Here is a 19,821-nt window from a genome sequence, read left to right on the forward strand (position 1 = left end):
CCCAGTAAAGAGCAAATAATAGAAACCAAATTAAGTGGCCACCTGTGAGACCCAGGTAAGTAAACGAGAATCTTCACAGAGTGGTAATAGTATACTGAGCCCTTAAAGGAACTACACTACATGTGGGATAATGGTAGCAGTGAGTTATGCCAAAAGGAAGTTGTATAGGTATAATACGATCCTATTTATATAAAGCTTCTAAGACATACTATAGACACATATGTGGACTGAAATCTGGAAACCAGGTTGGAAATGATTCGCACGCACGTGCATTAACTTCACAATGGTGATTAGTTCTGAGCCGGGAGAAAGTTGGGGCATCATTCAACTAGGTTTCTCCTGTCTCTCTAATGTTTATTTTCTTTACAACAGAAAAGCTATGGTAATAACCCAGCTTTGATAGAAGCACCCATGTTCATGAAACTCTTTTCTGACACATCATAGTTTATCTTTCACTTCATTCCTAGTGTTAAATGTTACACGAAATGTTTATCAAATATTGTACATACATCGGGCTTTCTATGAGTCCCACACTCTTCTAATTGCTTTATGAATATTAATTTTTTAGCAATCAGTCTATGGCAAATTCAGGCAGTAGCTATGATGGGTACACAACCTGTTTTTCAGAACCTTTAGATCAGACATGTTTCAGAATTCAGACATTGTTGTACTTTTGCAAAGCAAAACAGCATATTGTAGAACTAATGCAAGGGCAGAGGGCAGCAGTTTCCCATCAAGACAGCTGTACTGTCAAAGAGACGGTTATTCTAAGTGGGGTAAAGAACAATCATAAAGATCTTCTGTATCATTCAGGTCGAGGTTTGGTCAAGGTCAAAGTTTTACTGTCAAACAAAATTAAAAAAGAAAAGCCTTTCAGAGGTTTGGGGATGTGAGAAATGTGAAGGGTTATCATTCCCATTTTGCAGACAAGGAAACCGGGGCTCAGGGAAATTAAGCAACTTAACCAAGTTCACTTCAAGTGGTGCAAGTAGACTTCAAGCCCAGATATTCGGACTCCTCAACTCCCTACTTTTAGCTGCTTTATGGTGCTGAACTCTGTCTCTGCAACTGTAAACACAAGAAGCCCAGGGTATGTAATCCTGACAGTCTGGAGGCTGAAGCAGGAGGATTGCTGCAAGTTCAAACCCAGTCTGAACTACATGGCAAGACCATGACTCATAAAACCAAACAAAACCTCAAGGACAGGATGTGCAGAGCCTTAGGGAGGATCTGGAGCTGCTTCCCACCCTCAGCATGTGTCAGGCTGGAGTCCAGGATGAGCTCCTAATCTGAGTTGGCTTGACTACGTGTGTCTCTGGAGGACGCATTTGCACTCTTGCTCCAGACTGCAGGCTGAGGCCACAGCAGTGATGAGAGGAGTATTCCAGAGGTCCTGAGGGAACAGACCTTCTTCTTGGTGGCTGGGTGATGTGGGGCAGGGTATGAAGCAATCTAGGGCGCCTCGAGTTTCTGTCTTGGATGGTTGCTCTATTCATTGGGGTGAAGAAGGCAATGAGATTTTTGAGCCCTCAGCCTTAGGAAGGTGGAAAAGGAGCAGTATGTAGGCTAAGAGGAATGGACCAGTGGGCCCTGAAGAACAATGATACCGTAAAGGTAAAGAGCAGCCTGTGCTGGGAGGTGGAAAGAAATGGCAAAAATAAAAAGGAGGAAAACCAGGAAGTAGAGGTGTCTCACAATACAATTGTGGCCAGGTGTGGTGGTGCACTCATATAATCCCAGCTACTGGGGAGCCTGAGGCAGGAGGATCATGAGTTTGCAGCCAGCCAGGGGTATGTAGTGAGAGCAAGGCCTGCCTGAACTACATAGTGAGACCCTGTTTCAAAAAACAAAACAAAAAAGTAGTACCAAGAGCTGTCATAATTTGGTTTCCTCATCAGTATACCCTTGAGTGGATTTTGTTGTTTTGTTGTTTGTTTTTCAGTGCTAGGGACAGAGCCCAGAGCCTCATTCTGGCTGATCTACACCCCCAGCCTGCTAGATATTTTGATCACTTTTCAAACAATATTACTCAGTATGAACCCCATTTGGGTTTTTTGTTTGTTTGGTTGGTTTTTGGTTTTTTGCCTAAATTGAGGAATTTAGGAACAGTTCACTGGCAAAGTTCTAGATACCCATAGACCACATTTGTACATTTTGCTCTTTATATTTTTATATGGTTCCTATAGCATATATATGATGTATATATCATTTATATCTTATACTGTATATTTATGATATCTGTACCTATCTGTAAGTATTTTACACACGTCATTATACTCTACAGCACTGGCAAGAAGTAAAGTTGCCCAAGCAGTTCTGGGTTCACACCTGAACACATTAAATTTTGGCCTCCCACTGCTCCTTCACTGCCAAATTGTTTGTCAACCCTGAGAAGAATCACCAGTTTAGGGCCCAGTACAGAGATCCAAGTGCTCCTACATGAATGCAGGGCTTAGAGGATTTTATTTCAAGTGAGTTAAGGTCCAAGGCACTAGAAGCAGTGAGGAGTTTTGAGCTCTGTCGTCAGCAAGGGCAGGAGATAGTGATATGGAAATGGAGGTCGGGGGAGCTGGGGCTGGAGAGGGTGAACCCTGGGCACTGAAGTGAGAAGCCAGGACATAGGTGACAAACGTTGCCTATTTACTAGACATGCAGATATGTCTAGTAAACCTCTCTTCCTCATTAGCAGCTGGATTTCACTGAGCTTTACCTCAGCCTTAAACAGAGCAGGAAATTAACCAGATACTGATGAGGGAAAGCATGCTGTGGACCTGGGCCTTAGAGAGGGTGTGGCAGCCCCCTGCCCAGATGTCCACTACCTTGTCCCCAGAACTTGAGTCTGTGTTTCACCTGTTAAAAGGGGACTTGGCAGGTGTGATGAAATTAAGAATCCTGCATTGGGGAGATGTATCGGAATTCCCCGAGTGGGCACAATGTCATCAGGAGCATCCTTGTAAGAGGGAGGCAGATGCGTGGAGTGGAAGAAGAGACTTGAGAAGCAGAGGACAGAGCTGTGTGTCACGGAACGCCGGCAGCCTCAAGAAATTGGAAACGTCAAGCAGATGGACTTCCCACTGCAGCTTCCACAAGAAATACAGCCCTGCCAATACCTTGATTTTTGCCCTGTAGGATTCACTTCAGACTTCCACCCTCCAGAACTGTAAGAGAATGCATCCTTATCACTTTAAGCCACTGAATTTGGGGTAATTTGTCATAGCAGCAACAAGAAACTCTCAGAGACAGGAAGTGGGTGATTGGTGATGAGTGTACCAAGCAAATTGTTGTGTGCTGAATCTTGATAGGCACTACCTTATTTGATCCCAGCACAACACCTGCAGGTCAACTTCTCATTCCAGACATAGACATGAACTTGGAGTAAATAAGTGGCCCAAAGCCAGCCAGCCAGCCAGTGTCACCAGTGTTGAGTCTCTCTGAGCTCCTGCCCCTGTGAGACACTTACCACCGTAAGATGGAGGAAAGATTCCGAACAAGCCCCAGCTCTCTGGCTTGGACAGATAAGGGGAAGTCACTCTTCATTTCACTGGGATAGGAATTCAGGAAAAAAAGGTGAAGATGGGATTTCCCTGCAGTGGACAAGTGGCTTAGTGCATATTTAAATGTACAGTTCTTCTTCCTTTTTTTGGTTTTGGAGCCAGGGTCTGGCTTTGTAGTGCAGCCTGGCCTTGAATTCACCATGTAGCCCAGGCTGGCCTTGAACTTGCCATGGTCTTCCTGGTTCAACCTCCTACAAATGCAAAGTTCTGGATCCAGGAGAGGGGCCAGAGACAAAAACTGAACAACAAGGTTCTATGTGGGTGGTAGACTCCACAGGAGTAGATAAAGTCTCCACAGAGACTAAAAGGAAAGAGAGCTAAGAGTGAAACTTCAAGCAAACCCAGCATTGTTTTTTGTTTGTTTATTTGCAGTGGTAGGGATTGAACCCAGGACTTCATCCACACTAGGTAAGCACTCTGCCACTGAGCTGCATCCACAGCCCCTTCCAAAATTTTTATTTTGAGGCAGGATCTCAGTAAGCTTCCCAGACTGACCTCAGACTTGCAATCTTCCTGCCTCAGCCTATTGAGTGGCTGGTATTACAAGGCGTATACCTCTGTGCCTGGCAAAACCCAATAGTTGAGGTATAAGTAGTGTTACAGTGTGCATCTAGTTGTTCTCCTCAAAGCTTCATGTGCTCATAGGTGGGACTTTGGGGCGGTGACTGGATCATGAGAGTGCGATACTCTTCAGTGGATTAGTCCACTGATGAGTTTATACTTAAATGTGATGTTTGGAGGTGAAGCCTGGTTGGAGGAGGTGGGTCACTGGGGGCGTGGCTTAGAAGGGTCTATCTCCCTCCTCCTCCTTTGATTGTTCTCTTCTTCCTGTCACCATGCCACAAGCTGCTTCCCCTCTACCATGTCTCTCTGCCATGGTACCCTACCTTGGAGCCAGCTGACTAAGCTGGCTGTAGGCTAGCCTACAGTCTACAGTAGAGCGTATAGAGACCTCTGCAAACTGTGAATCAAAATAAATCTCTCCTCCTTTAATTTCCAGGTACCAGGTATTGTGTTTAGTGCTGAGAAAGTAACTAAGACAAGTAGAAAGAAAAATATCTGTAGCATTATGCTCAGTGAAAGAAGCCAGACCAAAAAATACTTTATATTCCATTTATATGAAAAGTCCAAGAGTAGGCAAATCCATAGAGACAGAAAACAGACTAATAGTTGTTGCCAGGAACTGGGGGCTGGGTATAAATGGTGAATGACTGCTAATGGGGCCATGGTTTCTTTTTGGGGTGATAAAAGTGTTGTAAAACTAGATAGAGGTGACAGACACACGCAACACTCTTAATTCAGGAGGCGCTGAATCATTCACTTTCAAATGGGTACTGTGGTATGAATTTCTGCTCTGTGGGAAAGTAAAGAGGTGTTTCAATTGACTTAAAAACTGTGTGCTAGGGATGAGAGAAAAACCTGAAGAATGACATGAAAAAGTCATGTGATTTCTCCAGTTTTGTGCCAAGTAACAGGTATAAGTCAGAACACTGTTCCATGAGACATAGTTTGTGAGATGCTTTTTCTGTGAATGAAGCCTTGTTCTGGCAGGGTACAAGTCAGGGGCCTTCTTTGGCCATGATGCATAGCAGTCATCCATGGAGCTTCAATACAAAGTGACTTTTCTCTGATCTACATGAAGCACATTTTCATAATGAACATTTGTGAAGCAGCCAGCATTTTCTAGGTCACTGGGAGATATGAAACAGATCAGAAATGGATATTACATCGCATGCTAGGAAGTAAGAGAAGAGGTGTACATGATGAGTAAAGGCAGGTGAGAATTAGGGTAGTGATAAAATACAGCTACCAGTAGGATGGTGCAGGAATTGAGGGAAAAGATGATCAGCACATGGAGGAGTCCTGCTTGGGCTCAGCTCTCTCAGGTGGACAGAGTTGGCAAATGGAAGTGGCCCAGACAGGCACTCCAGAAAGAGAGAACAGTGTGAGGCAGGACATCCCACTGGGTATGGGAAACACGGTGTAGATCCATCTGGCAGCTTCTCAGAAATGGCTGTGTGTATGAATCACTCGGGGCCAAGCCCAGCCCAGTGGAATCAGAATCACTGGGAGTGGAGACCCAGACATCACTGTTGTTGTTTTAAAGCTCTCCAGGGGTGATTCTAGTGTAGCAGAGTGGCGCCCACTAGGCCAGATCAGCTGTTCTCATTAGAGTGCAGGAAGCACTGTGGCTCAATTTGAGGGGTGATGGTAGCAGCCACTAAGCCTATACTCAGACTTCAGCATGTGAAGGAATCTCCTTGAGAGCTCACTAAACAGATTCCTGGGGCCTGCTGTCAGTCTGGTCCAGTGAGTCCGAGATGGGGCACATGAACTTGTACTTATGTCAAAATGCTGCCATCGCTGGAACATGGGCTCAACACTGAGCATAGTGGATGTAAAAACTTTGACACAATGATAAAGGACCAGGAGAGGAAGATTTGCAAATGGCTTGCTTTCTTATACAAAAGGGGACTAAAGTGTTGGACTAGGAGAAAATCTATTGGCATTAGGGTGGCTGTGCCCTGAGATTTGCAAATAGCCCACAGAGTATCATCTTCCATATCCTGTAAGTCCTGATGGGGAGAAGGCTGTGAATCCCTAGGCCAGAATCATGAGGTCATGAAGCCGACTGATGACACAGAAATGGGGGGAGGGGCCGTTTCAAAAAGTTTCTATTGCTAAGAGAACAGCACCATAGACTGCCTAAGTTACAAAGAAAAGAGGTTTGTTTTAGCTCATGATTCTGGTACAAAGTTAAGGGGCTACATGTGGTGGTAGCCTCAATGTGGGGAGCACTGATCCAGTACAGTCTGGCACATTCTCAGTCCCAGGGGTTTGGAATTCTTTATTTAGAAATGAATTACCCTCTATGTAAAGAGCCACATAAATCACTTCCTCCCTCTCGTACTCAAATGTCACTTAGAGAGGCTAGCCAACGGGTACAAAAATAGAGTAATTGTAGTCTATAAATATTTATGATATATTTCAAAATAACTAGAGTCTGAAGGCTCCAACCCATACAAATGATTAATGTTTGAGGAGGTGGTAATGCTAATTACCCTGATTTAATAATGACATTGTGTACATTAATGGTTTAGACCTAAAATGTCCTCCAAAAGTCTTGTGTTCAGAGATGAGGCACTGTACTCATCAGTGAATTAATCCATTGATGAGTTCATAGCTGAAAGTGCTGTTAGGAGGTGGAACCTGGCAGGAAGAAGTGGGTCACTGGGGGCATGACCTGAAGGTGTGTATTCTTGTCCCCATTTCTCTCTCTCTCTCTCTCTCTCTCTCTCTCTCTCTCTCTCTCTCTCTCTCTTTTTCCTGGCTGCTATGGGTTGACCAGCTATTTTCTACCAGACCCTTTACCGTGATGTTCCTGCCTTGGAGTCAGTTAACCACGGATTGAACCCATTGAAACCATGAGCCAAAATAAAACTCTCCTCCTTTAAGTTGCAGATGTCAGGTATTTTGTCCCAGCAACAGGAAAGTGACCAATAAATACATGTATGAAGTATCCTACTGTACCTCTCCCATAAATATGTACAAATATGATGTGTCAAAAAATAAAACATACTTCAAAAAATAAGAATTACAAGGCATTAAACACTCTGCTCCTTTTATTTCCCCCATAGAATTTATCACCACCTGAAAATAGGAGCCCTTAGGGATCTGAGTCAGGTTGGAAAGATGGGGTACAAGGATACTTTTTTGTGTCTAAGTTTTGCAGGATCATTTGTCTTAAGTTATTTGAATGTTTCTTTCATTTGTTTGTGATTAGAACTGCCAGAAAATACAGGCACATGGACCTCTATTCCCAAGCTAAGGACTTGCATTTCCAAAAGAAGCTGGCAAAGAAAGAATCCCATTATTATGGCTACTGCTGTATCCATACTCTAATGAGCCAGGTGTCAAGTGCCATAGAAACAGCCAGGAGGCTCAGTATACAACCGTCCACCTGATGAAATGGAATCTCTTTATTCAGTGAACTTCAGAAACACAAGAAACAGTGGGATGTCTGAGGGAGCCCTGCCTTCTCAGCACTGTGTGCAGGTACTTGTAGTCCTCCTTCCATAGGTGGGACTGCATTAGAGGGGAGAGGAGCCACATGACTTGTTTTGGCCAATGAAATGCAGGCAAAAGTCTAAGCACTTCCTGGATAGTGTCTCCTTCCCTTCCCTTCCACAGGCCCCAGCAACACCTGTTGGGGCAGTGTGAGGTCCCCCGATGAGGTACTCCATTAGGCTGGTGAATGAGGACTTCGAGATCAGCCTCAAATCCATGACCAATGGCCGTGTAGTGCATGCAAGAAATAATTAGAGCCACTGACATTTTTGAGTCATTTCCAGAGCGTGACCTTGCTTCTCCTGACTGCTAAAAAGATGAACCATGGAAGTGGGAGAAGATGTTTTTTAAGAGTCAGTAGAGGTGCAGCTTAGTAAATAGTGAGTGACAGTAGAGCCATCTCTTCTGCATGGGTTCAAAATTCAAATTTGTAGAATGCCAACTCTTGCCAAAGGGCTGTGAGTAACCCACAGACATACTGCTTTGTTTGGTTAGGGTAGCATTCATTGAAATGTTTAAACAGGAAAGAGACAGAGTGGGTGTGTGTAATTAATCCTCCTCTTAGCTCATAGTCCCTGTTACTTACAACAGCCTCACAGGACTCATGTATTTGCCTGAAGGTATTTGGTTTGCAACTCTGACCCATCTGTGCATCAAACCCCTTGAGATAGGGTGGAATGCTTATTACCACCCACATCTAATAGACAAGAAAACAGAGGCCCTGAGAGATCAAGAGGCATCAGAAGTGACACAATTCAATGGCAGGATTGGGACCCAAATCTGGGACTTCCAAGGCCTCTGTTCCAGAGTTGCCTGCCTCAGGGGCTGCCGCGTTCTGCTATTGCAGTCCTCCTAGGAGGTTAATGTATTGATTGCATACTCTATTGTCTAATCAGCCCACACACTGCCTGAGTTTATCACCAAGTGAATTTGCATTTGTATTTCACAGGAAAATCACGCCATCCTGAAATTCCTTGAACCAAGCTCTGCAGTCTCAACAAACAGCTTGCTTTTTAAATCCATAAGCTAAACATGAGGTTCTCTGCATTCTTTCAGCCAAGCCACTGCAGCTCTTTTTATCTTTCAGCCTGAACTTGTTTATGATAAAGACAGCCAAGAAGAGGAAATGAAAGAAATGACTCTAACGGAATAGTTCCAGGATGCACTATTCAGTACAAAAAGCAAAGTGCAGACAAGCATGTATGGAATGAGGCTATTTGTCTAAATGGAAAAAGTACATGGATATTTCCATATATATTTATGTACACAAAAATGCATCCAAGGATGTGCAGGAAACATTACAGTTGTGTCTGGAGAACACCCTGGGGTCAGGAGCAGGAGGGGCAGGCACTATGGTCCTCTGGGGCTGCAGTGTCTCCTCTGCCCATGTTCTGGGAAGATGGAGGTGCCTGAGAAGTCACACCCTGTCAGGGAGGCAGCCCACCATCAGTGACTGGTGGGCATCAGTGGGGAGCTACACCAACCCCTTCCCCTCTTGGGCAAGATGATACAGAGATGTGTGCTCTGAGCTGCTTCCTGCTGCTCCCTGGCCTGACTCCTCTCTAGCCACCCACAGGGCAGACCCTTCCAAGGGTCTTCCATAACTCCAAGTCCTTTCTCAGGGCTGTTTACCAGAGAAACAGTGCAGTCAGAAAATTCTTCAGTGATGGAAATATTTACCATCTACACTGTCCAATATGGTAGCCACTGGTCATGTGTAAGAGTCACATTGAATTCTTTTATAAATAATATTTTAAATGCAATTCCTTGGTCACATTAGCCCAAATTCCAAGTACTCATTAGCTATTTGGACAGCACATCCATCATCACACAAAGTTCTATTGGATAGTCCAGTTTGTAGCCAGCATTGGAGGAAATGGGTGTCAGTTTCTATTATATGCATCAAGAAGGAAACAGCTGTCTGTAAAGGGAGAAAGGATATGATCTAGCTCAATGAAATTCTCTGAGATCTGTATGTGAAGCCTGATTCAAACTCAAGTATTCCCCTAAATCTACAGCTTTAACCCTTTTTATTTTCAACTAAGGCCAAGGCTGCTGCTAGCTCCTATGGCATCTTTGTGTAAACAAGATCAAAGTGCCCTTCCCTCCCAGTGAATGCAGCCCCATGCCAATACACACTGGACCTCAGAGGTGCTACGTGACAATACTGTACAAATCTGGCCTAAGGACCAGCATTTAAAATCTAAAAGCCAGGAAGAGCTTCTTTATTGCTGTATGTTTTCCATTTCAGCCCTTCCTTTTGTAATGGGTCCAGGCAAAGCGGCAGGGATTGCATTTGAGAGTTAGCAGGAGGCCCAAAGAATAAAAATACCAAGAATGACATTTAAAAAGAAAACATGAGTCATAGATAAAAACACTGCAAGTCGAAACTGTGGTTCTACCACATAAGTGTTAATTTTCAAATAGCTCATAAATTTTACTAAGGGAATTAATGGTCACATCCCATCTGTTTGTTTATATGGACTGAATAATGACAGGTTATATGATCGTGCCCCTTTATGACAAATCTGTGTCTCCCTAGTTTGTTTAACTGGAGTGATACTGCTTATAAGGATGATAAAATTATAGTCACATACAAGTCTGATTATTGTGTTATTTTATCTAGTATAAGAAATATCCTGAACAGGCAAATCTGTAGAGTCAGAAAGTAAGTTAGTTGTTGCCAGGGGCTGGGGAGCTTCAAGAAGAAAGAGGACTGAATGTTAATTAGTGTGGGATTTCTTTTCAGAGTGATGAACATGTTCTAGAATCAATTGTAATGGGGCTCATGGTGTATCTCTATGGTAGAATGCATTTTGTATGCATGAGGCCTTGGGTTCAATCCTTAGCACCAAAAAAGAAAAGTAAAAAAAAAGAAAAAAATGTGACAATGGTTGCACAACTCTGAACACTATATTCTAGCTCAGTTCATTTTGTATCATGTGAATTATATGACAATAAAAGTGCTAAGAAATACAAAGAAGGGCTTATCTATAGTAATAAGGAAATTTTACACTAAATTTCTACATATAATCTTCAGACATCTCAACTCTTCCTCCAAGTTTCTACCAAATCCAGACAGTAGCCTCCCAGTCCTGTGTTACAAGCTCTGTTCCTCATGGGTAAGTATGAACTCTCAACTTGCTCCTTCTCAGAGTATAACAATTTGTATTAATCCAAAGGATCCAATAACCCAGTTTGTGTTAGCTCTCTGTTACTGTAACAAATACCTGAGATAATCAGCCTAAAAGAGAACGATTTATTTTGGGTCATAACATTTCACAGAGGTTTCAGTTCATATGGTCGCTTGGCCCTGTTGCCTTTGGGCCTGTAGTAAGGCAGATAGATCATCATGGCAGAGAGACATGGTGGAGAAAAACTGCTCACCTCATGGCAACCAGGAAGCAGAGATTAGAAGGGGCCTGTGTCCTGATATGGCCTTCAAGGCCACGCTTCCAATGACTTCACTTCATCCCACTAAGCCCCACCTCCTCAAGGTACCACCACATCCCAAGAGTACCATGAGTTGCAGATCAAGCATTCAGCTCTCAGGCCTTTGGGGGACACCCAAACTATAACACAGTTCTATTCTTTTTCAAGACTATCAGAAACCTTGTGGGAGCACAAACATCATGTCTCTGGACTTGTGATTGCAAAAGTTAGGGTTCGAATGTGTTGACTTCTTTAGTAGCTCCCTTTTCTGACCTTAAGAGAGGCCCTTTATCTTTTTTAGTGTGTGACAAGCTTGAGTGCTAAATGTCATGTGCTGGGGACACATCATGCAGCAAGACGCCTCCACCTTCAGAACTGCTGAGAACAGAGATTGTGAGAAAGGAAATCCACCTGTTCTATCTCCTGCTAACTCAAGGCTTTAACATAGCTGGGATTGTCTACACATTGAAACTGGTCCTCCTCTCCGTTATTTTGGCAAGCAAACTTCCCAGAAGTTGAATATGTGGTTGACACTGCTCCACTGCACAATGATCCTTTGGGAAGATCTCAACTCAACTGGAGCCTGCTTCGGTTGTATTTGCCTTTGGCTTATAATTCCATGGTTTCTCTTATCAGTGGGAGAAAGTTAGGGATTGACTGCCTTCCAAACTTAGTTGACTCTATAATAATAGTTGTCAGAGCGGGCATCATGCAAGGCCCTTAATGAGCTTTGTCAAATTTAATCCTGAAAGCAATCCTGAAAGGTGTGTAGCATTATCTTCATTTTATAGGCTTTTTTTTTTTAAAAGAAAGAAATAAAGAAAGATTCAGAGTAGTTAAAAGCTAAGCTCTTACATAAACCTAAACTCCAAAATTTGTGTTCTTTATCCTTTAATGCTTTAGCTACTTAAAAACAACTGCCAATAACTTCATTATAGAGGTAGGAGTGTATCTTAGTGTTAGAGCATTTGCCTAACATGCACAAGGCCCTGGGTTCAATTCCCAGAACTGCAAAAAAACAAAACAAAAAAAGAGTAATTTCCTGTAAAACTTGGGAGTCTACTAAGGGTCTATAAATTATAGTAGATAATAGACTAGGCTTTATATCCAGACAGCTTGAGCTTTGTTCCTACTTTAGACTCTTACTCAAGAGCAACCCTGGGAAAATAAGATAATCTCACCTTCCTATGGCTCAGTTTCCTCATCCACAAAATAAGGATATTAATGTTACCTACTTTGCAGAGCCATTCAGATGTTGGGTGACAATGGACTGAGCCCCAGGGAATGAATCATAATTGTTCTAAACCACCACAATCATCCAGCGATTCAAGTCTTCCCGATGACTGATTAAGAGGTCCTGAAAAGATCTGTCCTCCTTAAGGGAAAGTGAAGGACTACCCCCTTCCTGCTTTGTATTATCAGGAGAGAATAAGGTGCGTGGCATAGCAGCAAGCATTGTATTATGAAGCCAGCAAAGCTAAGAGAATGCCTGAGAAAACTTGACTGAACTGAGCGCTGGACCTAGCCTGTCCACTTCCAATCTTCTTGTCATAGAAGATGATTAAATCAAGACTCCATGGTCTCTAGAAGCAAGGTCTCAGTCAGCCATGCATGAGTATAAAAGGATGTTACTCGTGTCCCCATGTATCTGAGATTTGCAAGAATGAACAGAGCCTTAGTGAGCTACACAGGAGTTCCCATGGTCCAACACAGTAAGGACACATCAAGCCATTTCCACATCTCCAAGAAGAACCCGGAGAGGACAGAGGAAGCCTGACCCAATAGGATCTTGCCAGTGGGAGGGAAGGACAACCTAACAGAAGCTGTGGTGATGGGCAATTGAGAGCCAAATGGCAAGAGGGGCACCTCAGCTGATGAAGTGAACAGAAAACTGCAAAGCCTGACTCCGCCCCCCCATTTCCAAACTTAGACATGCTGCATAAAAGTGAGGCATCCTGGTTCCAATTAATTTAAGTTTCTTCCACTCTGCTCTATGGAGGATTAAAATAGACATTAACATCAATTGTGGAAAAATCAGGTTTTTTGCACATCTGGGTTTGAAAACCAAGCTTTGACCCCAACCCACAAGTAAATAGGCCATGACAATGTTGTGGGAAAAGGACCTAGGTGCACGTGACATGTAACCTCCCAGAGGCTGAGAGTGGGGCTTCCTGGACTAGATACGGTAGGATTCCTCAAACAGGTAAATTAGGAGTAAGGACACAGGGCAGCCAATAGCCACTACATATCTCCATCATGATTTCAGAAAAGAAGTAACAGAGTTGTGCGGAATGCACCGGATCAGCCCGCTGCAGACAGGCAGGTCTGCGGACGCTGTAGCAAGGTCGCGAGTCGCGCGCAGCAGCAATCCACTGGACACCACCCCCACCCCCGGCCCCGCTCCTCTGTGCAGCCACCTGGTTCCACACTACAAAAACACAGAGGACCCCGGACCACCAGACCACTGTACTGGGTAAGTTGGAGGCATCTTCACCTCCCATCAGGACCAGGGCTATCTTCAGGGGAAGGGCAGCTGGAACCTGCAATACAACTCTGCAGAGTTCAACCCTACAGGAGGACAGGGAGCTCAACTTGGGACTTGCAGCCAGAAATCTGCCTGAATCTCATGGGTCTGTGACTGGCTTGCTGAGACTCATTAACTTATATCTTCACATTGCAAGCCACATTGTCTATTGTGACAGCAGACAGGCAGGTCTAAAAGAGGCCCTTCATCTTCATGGTTATTTTTCATTCCCAAAATTAGTATTATTGTTTTCTTTTTTTGCTCTCTTCTTTTCGTTTGCTCCTCTTATCTTTAATTTTTTCCTACTCTTTGCAAATATTTGTTTTTCTCTCCTTTTTTTCTTCTCTTTTCTTCTTTCTTTTCTCTTTCCTTTCTCTCTCTTACACTCACTCTCTTGGTCTCCCACATTGTTCATCTTCCCTTTTTGTCCCTGTCTTGGTCCTCATTTGGAGTTCCTCTTTATTTTCCTAGTATTCTCTTTTTCCCTCTCACCTGTGTCCTCTGACCACACTGCTAACCTTCCCCTATCCTTCTTCCCATCTGCCCCTCCCTCCCCAACCCCTTCTAACTCCCCATCCCAAAGGGAAAAGTTGTTATATTGAAGAGTTTATTCACTATATGTTGGGTTGGTCCTTGATCTTGCTTTAATTCACACAGCTAAAGGTGATAGATTAATAACTACCACAAAATGTCATTTTCAAAGATGTACTTGATGCAATGGTGTTGCTGATTGTATCACTTGGGCTAAGGTGTTGGTATTGATCTAGTCAATGAACCTTCCTAGTATAAGGAAAATGAGATAGCCTTAGAGTCATTAGAGACTCAAAACTTAAAGACCAGCTATATCTGGAAGACACCTCTGAGAAGAAATCATTCCATAAGGGTTCTGATTACAAGCAACAAAGATACCTACAATAAGCAATTTCAAACTATCAACCCAGGAGTTAAACCAAGGACAGTACCAAACACAAAAATGAGAAGACATTTAAGCAAGGCACAAACTCAGACTTCCACCCCACCAAGGGTAAATCCTGGGGGAAATGAGATGGAAAAGTCCCATAACCAACCACCTGGACACCCTGAACTGATAGCACAGGAAGTAACAAAACAGATGAATGAGGCTCTAGAAAAATTCAAAGCAGAAATAATCTCCCAGATATCCGCAGAGATGGAGAACAGAGTGAAAGACATGATTAGAGGATCTAGAACAGAAACAGAAAAGAAATAACATTGCAACACAAAAAATGGGAAGAATGTAATGGGAAGATAAAGACAGAATGAAGGATAATATCTTTAAAAAAACTAAAAATTGGCACAGGGCACAAATGTTTTTACATTTCAACAGAGCCCACTGAATACCTTGTTATGTGCTGGCACACATCCTACAAACTAGCATCATTTGGGAACAACATATAGAGGACAAAAGGAGCAATTTCTAGCACACTGTGATTGTTCCCTAATGTATAAAATCCCTTGTTCCATAGTAGTAGAAACTCTAATGTTTAGCTGAGTACACAGAAACACTACACTTCCCATTGGCCCTTGCAGGGAGACATTGTCATGTGACTGCATTCTGACCAATGAGATTTAAGCAAAAGAGTGTCATGACTGCTGCCAGGTACCTCCCACAAAAGACAGCTAGCACATGCTCATTGTGTAGTTTTAGTCTTTATCCCTTCCTTCTCCGGCTGCCCAGAATTCTGCTAGGGTCCTGAACTTCACCTTCAAGCACAGGTGGAAGGTCACACCCTGGGAATGGTGGAACATTGAGATGACTTCATGAAGCACAGTAGTTGCACCAGCTCTGGACTGCCCTGTATTTTATGTGAGAAAAAGAAATTTCGTGTTTTTTAGCCACTATGGTTTGGAGTCTGTTGCCTACTTCTGCACCTAATCATTCTCACACACCCAGTCACTGCCATACTGTGGAGAAATACCCAGGTCAAGACAGTCAGGATGTGAGCTATTTGAGATGGAGGGAAGCCATGACAAATTTCTCCCCTCATTGACTCCCAGCTCACATCTCCTGCCATCTCCATTGCATTCAAATAAATTGCTCTGCTCAACTTGTCCATTTTCCTACAAGTAGCCAATTTTCTTTCTATTTTTGCTTAGGGCCATTTCATAAGATATTTCAAGCTTTTTTAAAAAAACTACAGTAGAAATAGAAGTAGTTACCAAATAGAAACAACACAAGTAACAGGGAATCTCATTATGCATGAAACTCATTATGCACGAAGTAAAAAGCAAACGGGTAAAAGAATCAAGTTTCTAAAAAGAAACCATAAAAGGCATCACTGTTCTCTCATCTATGACTCCTTTCCGCTTTCCCTGGGGTAACTGGCACTCCCTGTGCAAGTCTCTTTTTATGGTAGACATGCACATCTGTTAGTTCTGTTTTAGAATATAGTGTGTCTCTCTGGGTCACAAAAGGCCATTGTTGCCCAAGCTATAGACAGAAGAATACTAATCCATTGTGAGCATTTTCCAATACACAGTACTTCTCTGTCACCTTTCCAGAAAAAATAGTTTCATGTGCTAGATGGAAAAGCAGAGTTTTAATACAATATTCTATACTCTGGACTTGGTCTTCTTTCATTTAAGAAAACAAAATGTACTAGATAAATAGAGACACAAAACATTCATTTCACAAACTGGGCATTAGTTGTCTTTCACAGTAATTTGTTATGCTGTGTTAAGAACCTATAGAAGTCAATTAGTCCATAGAAATAATCATCTGTGGAGTTTAAGGGGCTAATAAATTGCAACCATCTTTTTAAATGTGATACTGGAAATGGAACCAAGGATCTCACATATTATAGGGAAGTACTCTACCACTAAGCTACTTTCTCGCCTCTTTTTAAAATTTTTATTTTGAGACAAGGTCTTGCTAAGTTGTCCAGGCTAGCCTCAAACTTACAGTCCTCCTGCCTTAGCCTCCAGAATATCTTGGATTACAAGCATACACCATCAGACCCAGTTCTTACCTTCTTTTTCTACCCAAGTTCAAGACTAATGAACAATAAATTCAGGACTCCAGCCTGTGGAATGGAAATACCAATTTTATTACTGATAAGATCATTGAAGAGGGCGGGGGATTTAGCTCAGTGGTTCCACCGCCTGCCTTGCAAGTGCAAGGGCCCGAGTTCAATCCCCAGTACCAAAAAAAAAAAAAAAAAAAAAAAAAACCTAAAAAAAAAAAAATAGATCATTGAAGAATGCGGCTTTAAATCCAGGTCCAAGTGGGCTTTCCAGTACATTCCTACTGACTTGAACTTAACTAGGCCACACCTTTTTCTGGAGCAAAGTCCACCCTGTAAGCTTCTCTCAGTATAAAGCAAGCCAGAATAGAGCCTATAAGTAGGCAGGCAAATCTGGAAGAAAAATAAGCCAAGAAATTCTGGCCCGAGCATACTCATCTCCTTCTGTCAAATTCAATTAGAAGTGTCACTTTTTTTTAATGAAGATTGAACCCAGGGCTTTCACACTGAGTTCTGTTTCCAGCCCTTTTCTAATCTTTTTATTTTGAGATAAGGTCTCTCTAAGTTTCTAGAGCTGGGCTCAAATTTACGATTTTCCTGCCTCAGCCTCTCAGAGCGCTGGACCACCACACCTGACATTAGAAATGTCACCTTTTACTTGGGGAGGAGGTTATTAGAGATGCAACTGCCTGTCTCTCCATCTGATAGCCCAAGGGCTCTCTTCAAAGCTGTGGAGCAGCAGCTCACAACCATCAGCTGATCCAAGTTCAGAAAGACCCTAGCTCCCTTGCCCATCTTGTAGCTTTCTCTGAAGTGAATGTCCAATGCTGGTTGTCAGACCTTTCTGGCAGGATTAACTCCTCCCAGTGACAGCCAACTGAATAATGTAACCTTTATTGGCTCCCTTCCTTTATCTGGCTCGTGTCCCTAGTGTTTTGGGGGGCCACCACTCAAGCAAACTGCTTGCTATCAAATACTCATCTCAAATTCTTCTTCTAGAGCAGAGGTTAGACCACTTTTTCTATAAAGAGCCACGTTACAAATATTTTAGGCATTGTACCTTCTCAGCTCTGACACTGCAGTGTGAAAGCAGTCATAAACTATAGGCAAACAAATGCACATGGGCCGTGTTGCAATAAAGTTTTATTTACAAAATTACCTAATGGGTTGGGTTGGCATGTTGGCCAGGCTGTAGTTTGCTGACTCCTGTTCTAGAGGAATCCAAGCTAAATCATTCCCTGTATTCATTTTCTAGAGTTGTATAACAAATTGCCACAAACTTAGCAGTTTAAAGAAGTACAAATTTATTATATCACAGTTTCCATGGGTTAGGAGCCTGGGTGTCACAAAACTGAAAGAAAATTTCAGCTGGGCTGCATTCAGTTTGAGACACAAAGTACACTTACAGGCTCACATAGCTGGGGACAGAATTTAGTTCGTGTCTTACAATTGCAAAACTGAAATCCCAGTTTCCTTGCTAGCTGTCAGCCATGAGATGCCACTGTTCCTGACACGTGACCCTTTCCATGACATGCAGTTTGATTTTTGTGACTTGTTAGTGATTGAACCCAGGATCTTATGCCATTTGCTTTTGCTAAAGCAGCAGCAGAATTCCTCTTTTAAAGGGCTCCCCTGACTAGGTCAGGATTCCAGCCCTTCCCGGATTACTGTGTCTCCCTTTTGATCAAGTGAATATCTACTGACTAGTGATTTTAATTACATTTGCAAAGTTCCTTTATCTTTGCCATATTGTGCAACTTAATTACTGAACTAGTATGGAATGAGATAAATGAAACCCAGAATCTTGCTCCCATAGCTGACCATTTTTTCATGCTGCTTGGCCTCTGAGGTTGGTTTCTTTGTTTTGGGAGTTTTTTGCTTTCATGTAAAAATATTTAAATTAATTTTAAGTGATACATAAAAATAAAAATGGTACATATTTTTGTTTGTTTTTTCAGAGCTGTGGATCAAATCCAGGGCCTCATGAGTGTTAGGCAAGCGCTCTACCACTGAGCTACATCCTCAGCCCCTAAAATTGTGCATATTAATGAAGACCCTGTGACATTTTGATACATGTATGCATTATGTAATGTTTAAAGCAGGTTAAACATATCAATCTATCATTTCTTTATGGTGAAAACATTCAAAAATCTTTCTTCTGGCTTTTTGAAATGTACAGTACCTTATGTTCCAAAGTCACCCTATCATGCGCACCACAACATCTTGCTTCTATCTAACTATGACTCTACCCATTGACCAACATCTCCCTAGCCCTCCCTCCTCCTATTCTCCCCAGCTTGAGCAACTTCTATGAGATCATGTTCTTTTTTAGCTTCCACATGAGTGGGATAATGTGGTACTTGTCTTTCTGTGACTGACATTTCCCTTACCCTAATAATCTCCAGTTCCATCCATCTTGTTGCAAATGACAGGATTTCATTCTATTTTATTGCTGAATAGTATTTCAGTGTGTATATGTATCACATTTATCTATTCATCAGTTAATGGACATTTAGGTTGTTTCCATTTCTTGCTTTTTATATACAATTCTTCATGCACTCAACACTAGCCACCCAATACTGCTGTGCTGCATAGCTTTCTTAACATTTGAGATTTGGCCAAGCAACTTTTAAACCTTTATAAAGAAAAATTCAAGCAATATTCAAAAAAGAAGATGGCAGAGAAGCTTCTAACTAGAATTAATTATGCTAATTAAGACTCAGGTTAAAAAAATGATCTAACCAGTATTGCCTTCACTGTTGCTTGCTTTCTCAGATAAAACAATGCCTATGAAAGCCAATAAGGAAAGGGGAGACAAAGGAACCAAGTATTAACAGAGCACCTATCATGTGCTATGCATTACATCCATTATTTCTTTTAAGCCTTCCATCAAACCTAGAAGGCCTGTTGTTAGTTCTCTTTTGCATGTGAAACTTGGAGAGTGGGAAAAGGCTACAAATGGTCACCTAATGTCTTTTCTCCCTTTCTTCTTGAGTATCAGAAGGCTGGATTTATTCAGACTAACAATGTAATCAGCTAAAAGACTACACGTCCCTGCCTCCCTTGCAGCTAAGTGTGGTCAGGAGTAGATTCATCATGCAAGCCTCACTCTTTCAGACTAGTGTCCTTGGGGCTAATCTTCTCTGTGCTTTGTTTGGAAAGTGGAAATGTTACTTTACTTGAGAGGTAAAGATAACCCCTCTGAACACATCAACTTTAGTCAAGTCTCTATTTCTCAAATAGAGCTCATTTTATTATTGCT

General features: G+C 42.4%; 1 long non-coding RNA gene across 2 annotated transcripts in view; it reads right to left on the bottom strand.

Annotated features, from left to right (window-relative positions):
- Positions 1–19,821, bottom strand: part of LOC147823300 (uncharacterized) — a 206,901-nt gene that overhangs the window by 143,711 nt on the left and 43,369 nt on the right. The window lies entirely within an intron of this gene.

Source organism: Heterocephalus glaber, unplaced genomic scaffold (assembly GCF_053883595.1).
Source record: "Heterocephalus glaber isolate CG9 unplaced genomic scaffold, H.glaber_assembly_v1.0 deba00001594, whole genome shotgun sequence".
Taxonomy (NCBI): domain Eukaryota; kingdom Metazoa; phylum Chordata; class Mammalia; order Rodentia; family Bathyergidae; genus Heterocephalus; species Heterocephalus glaber.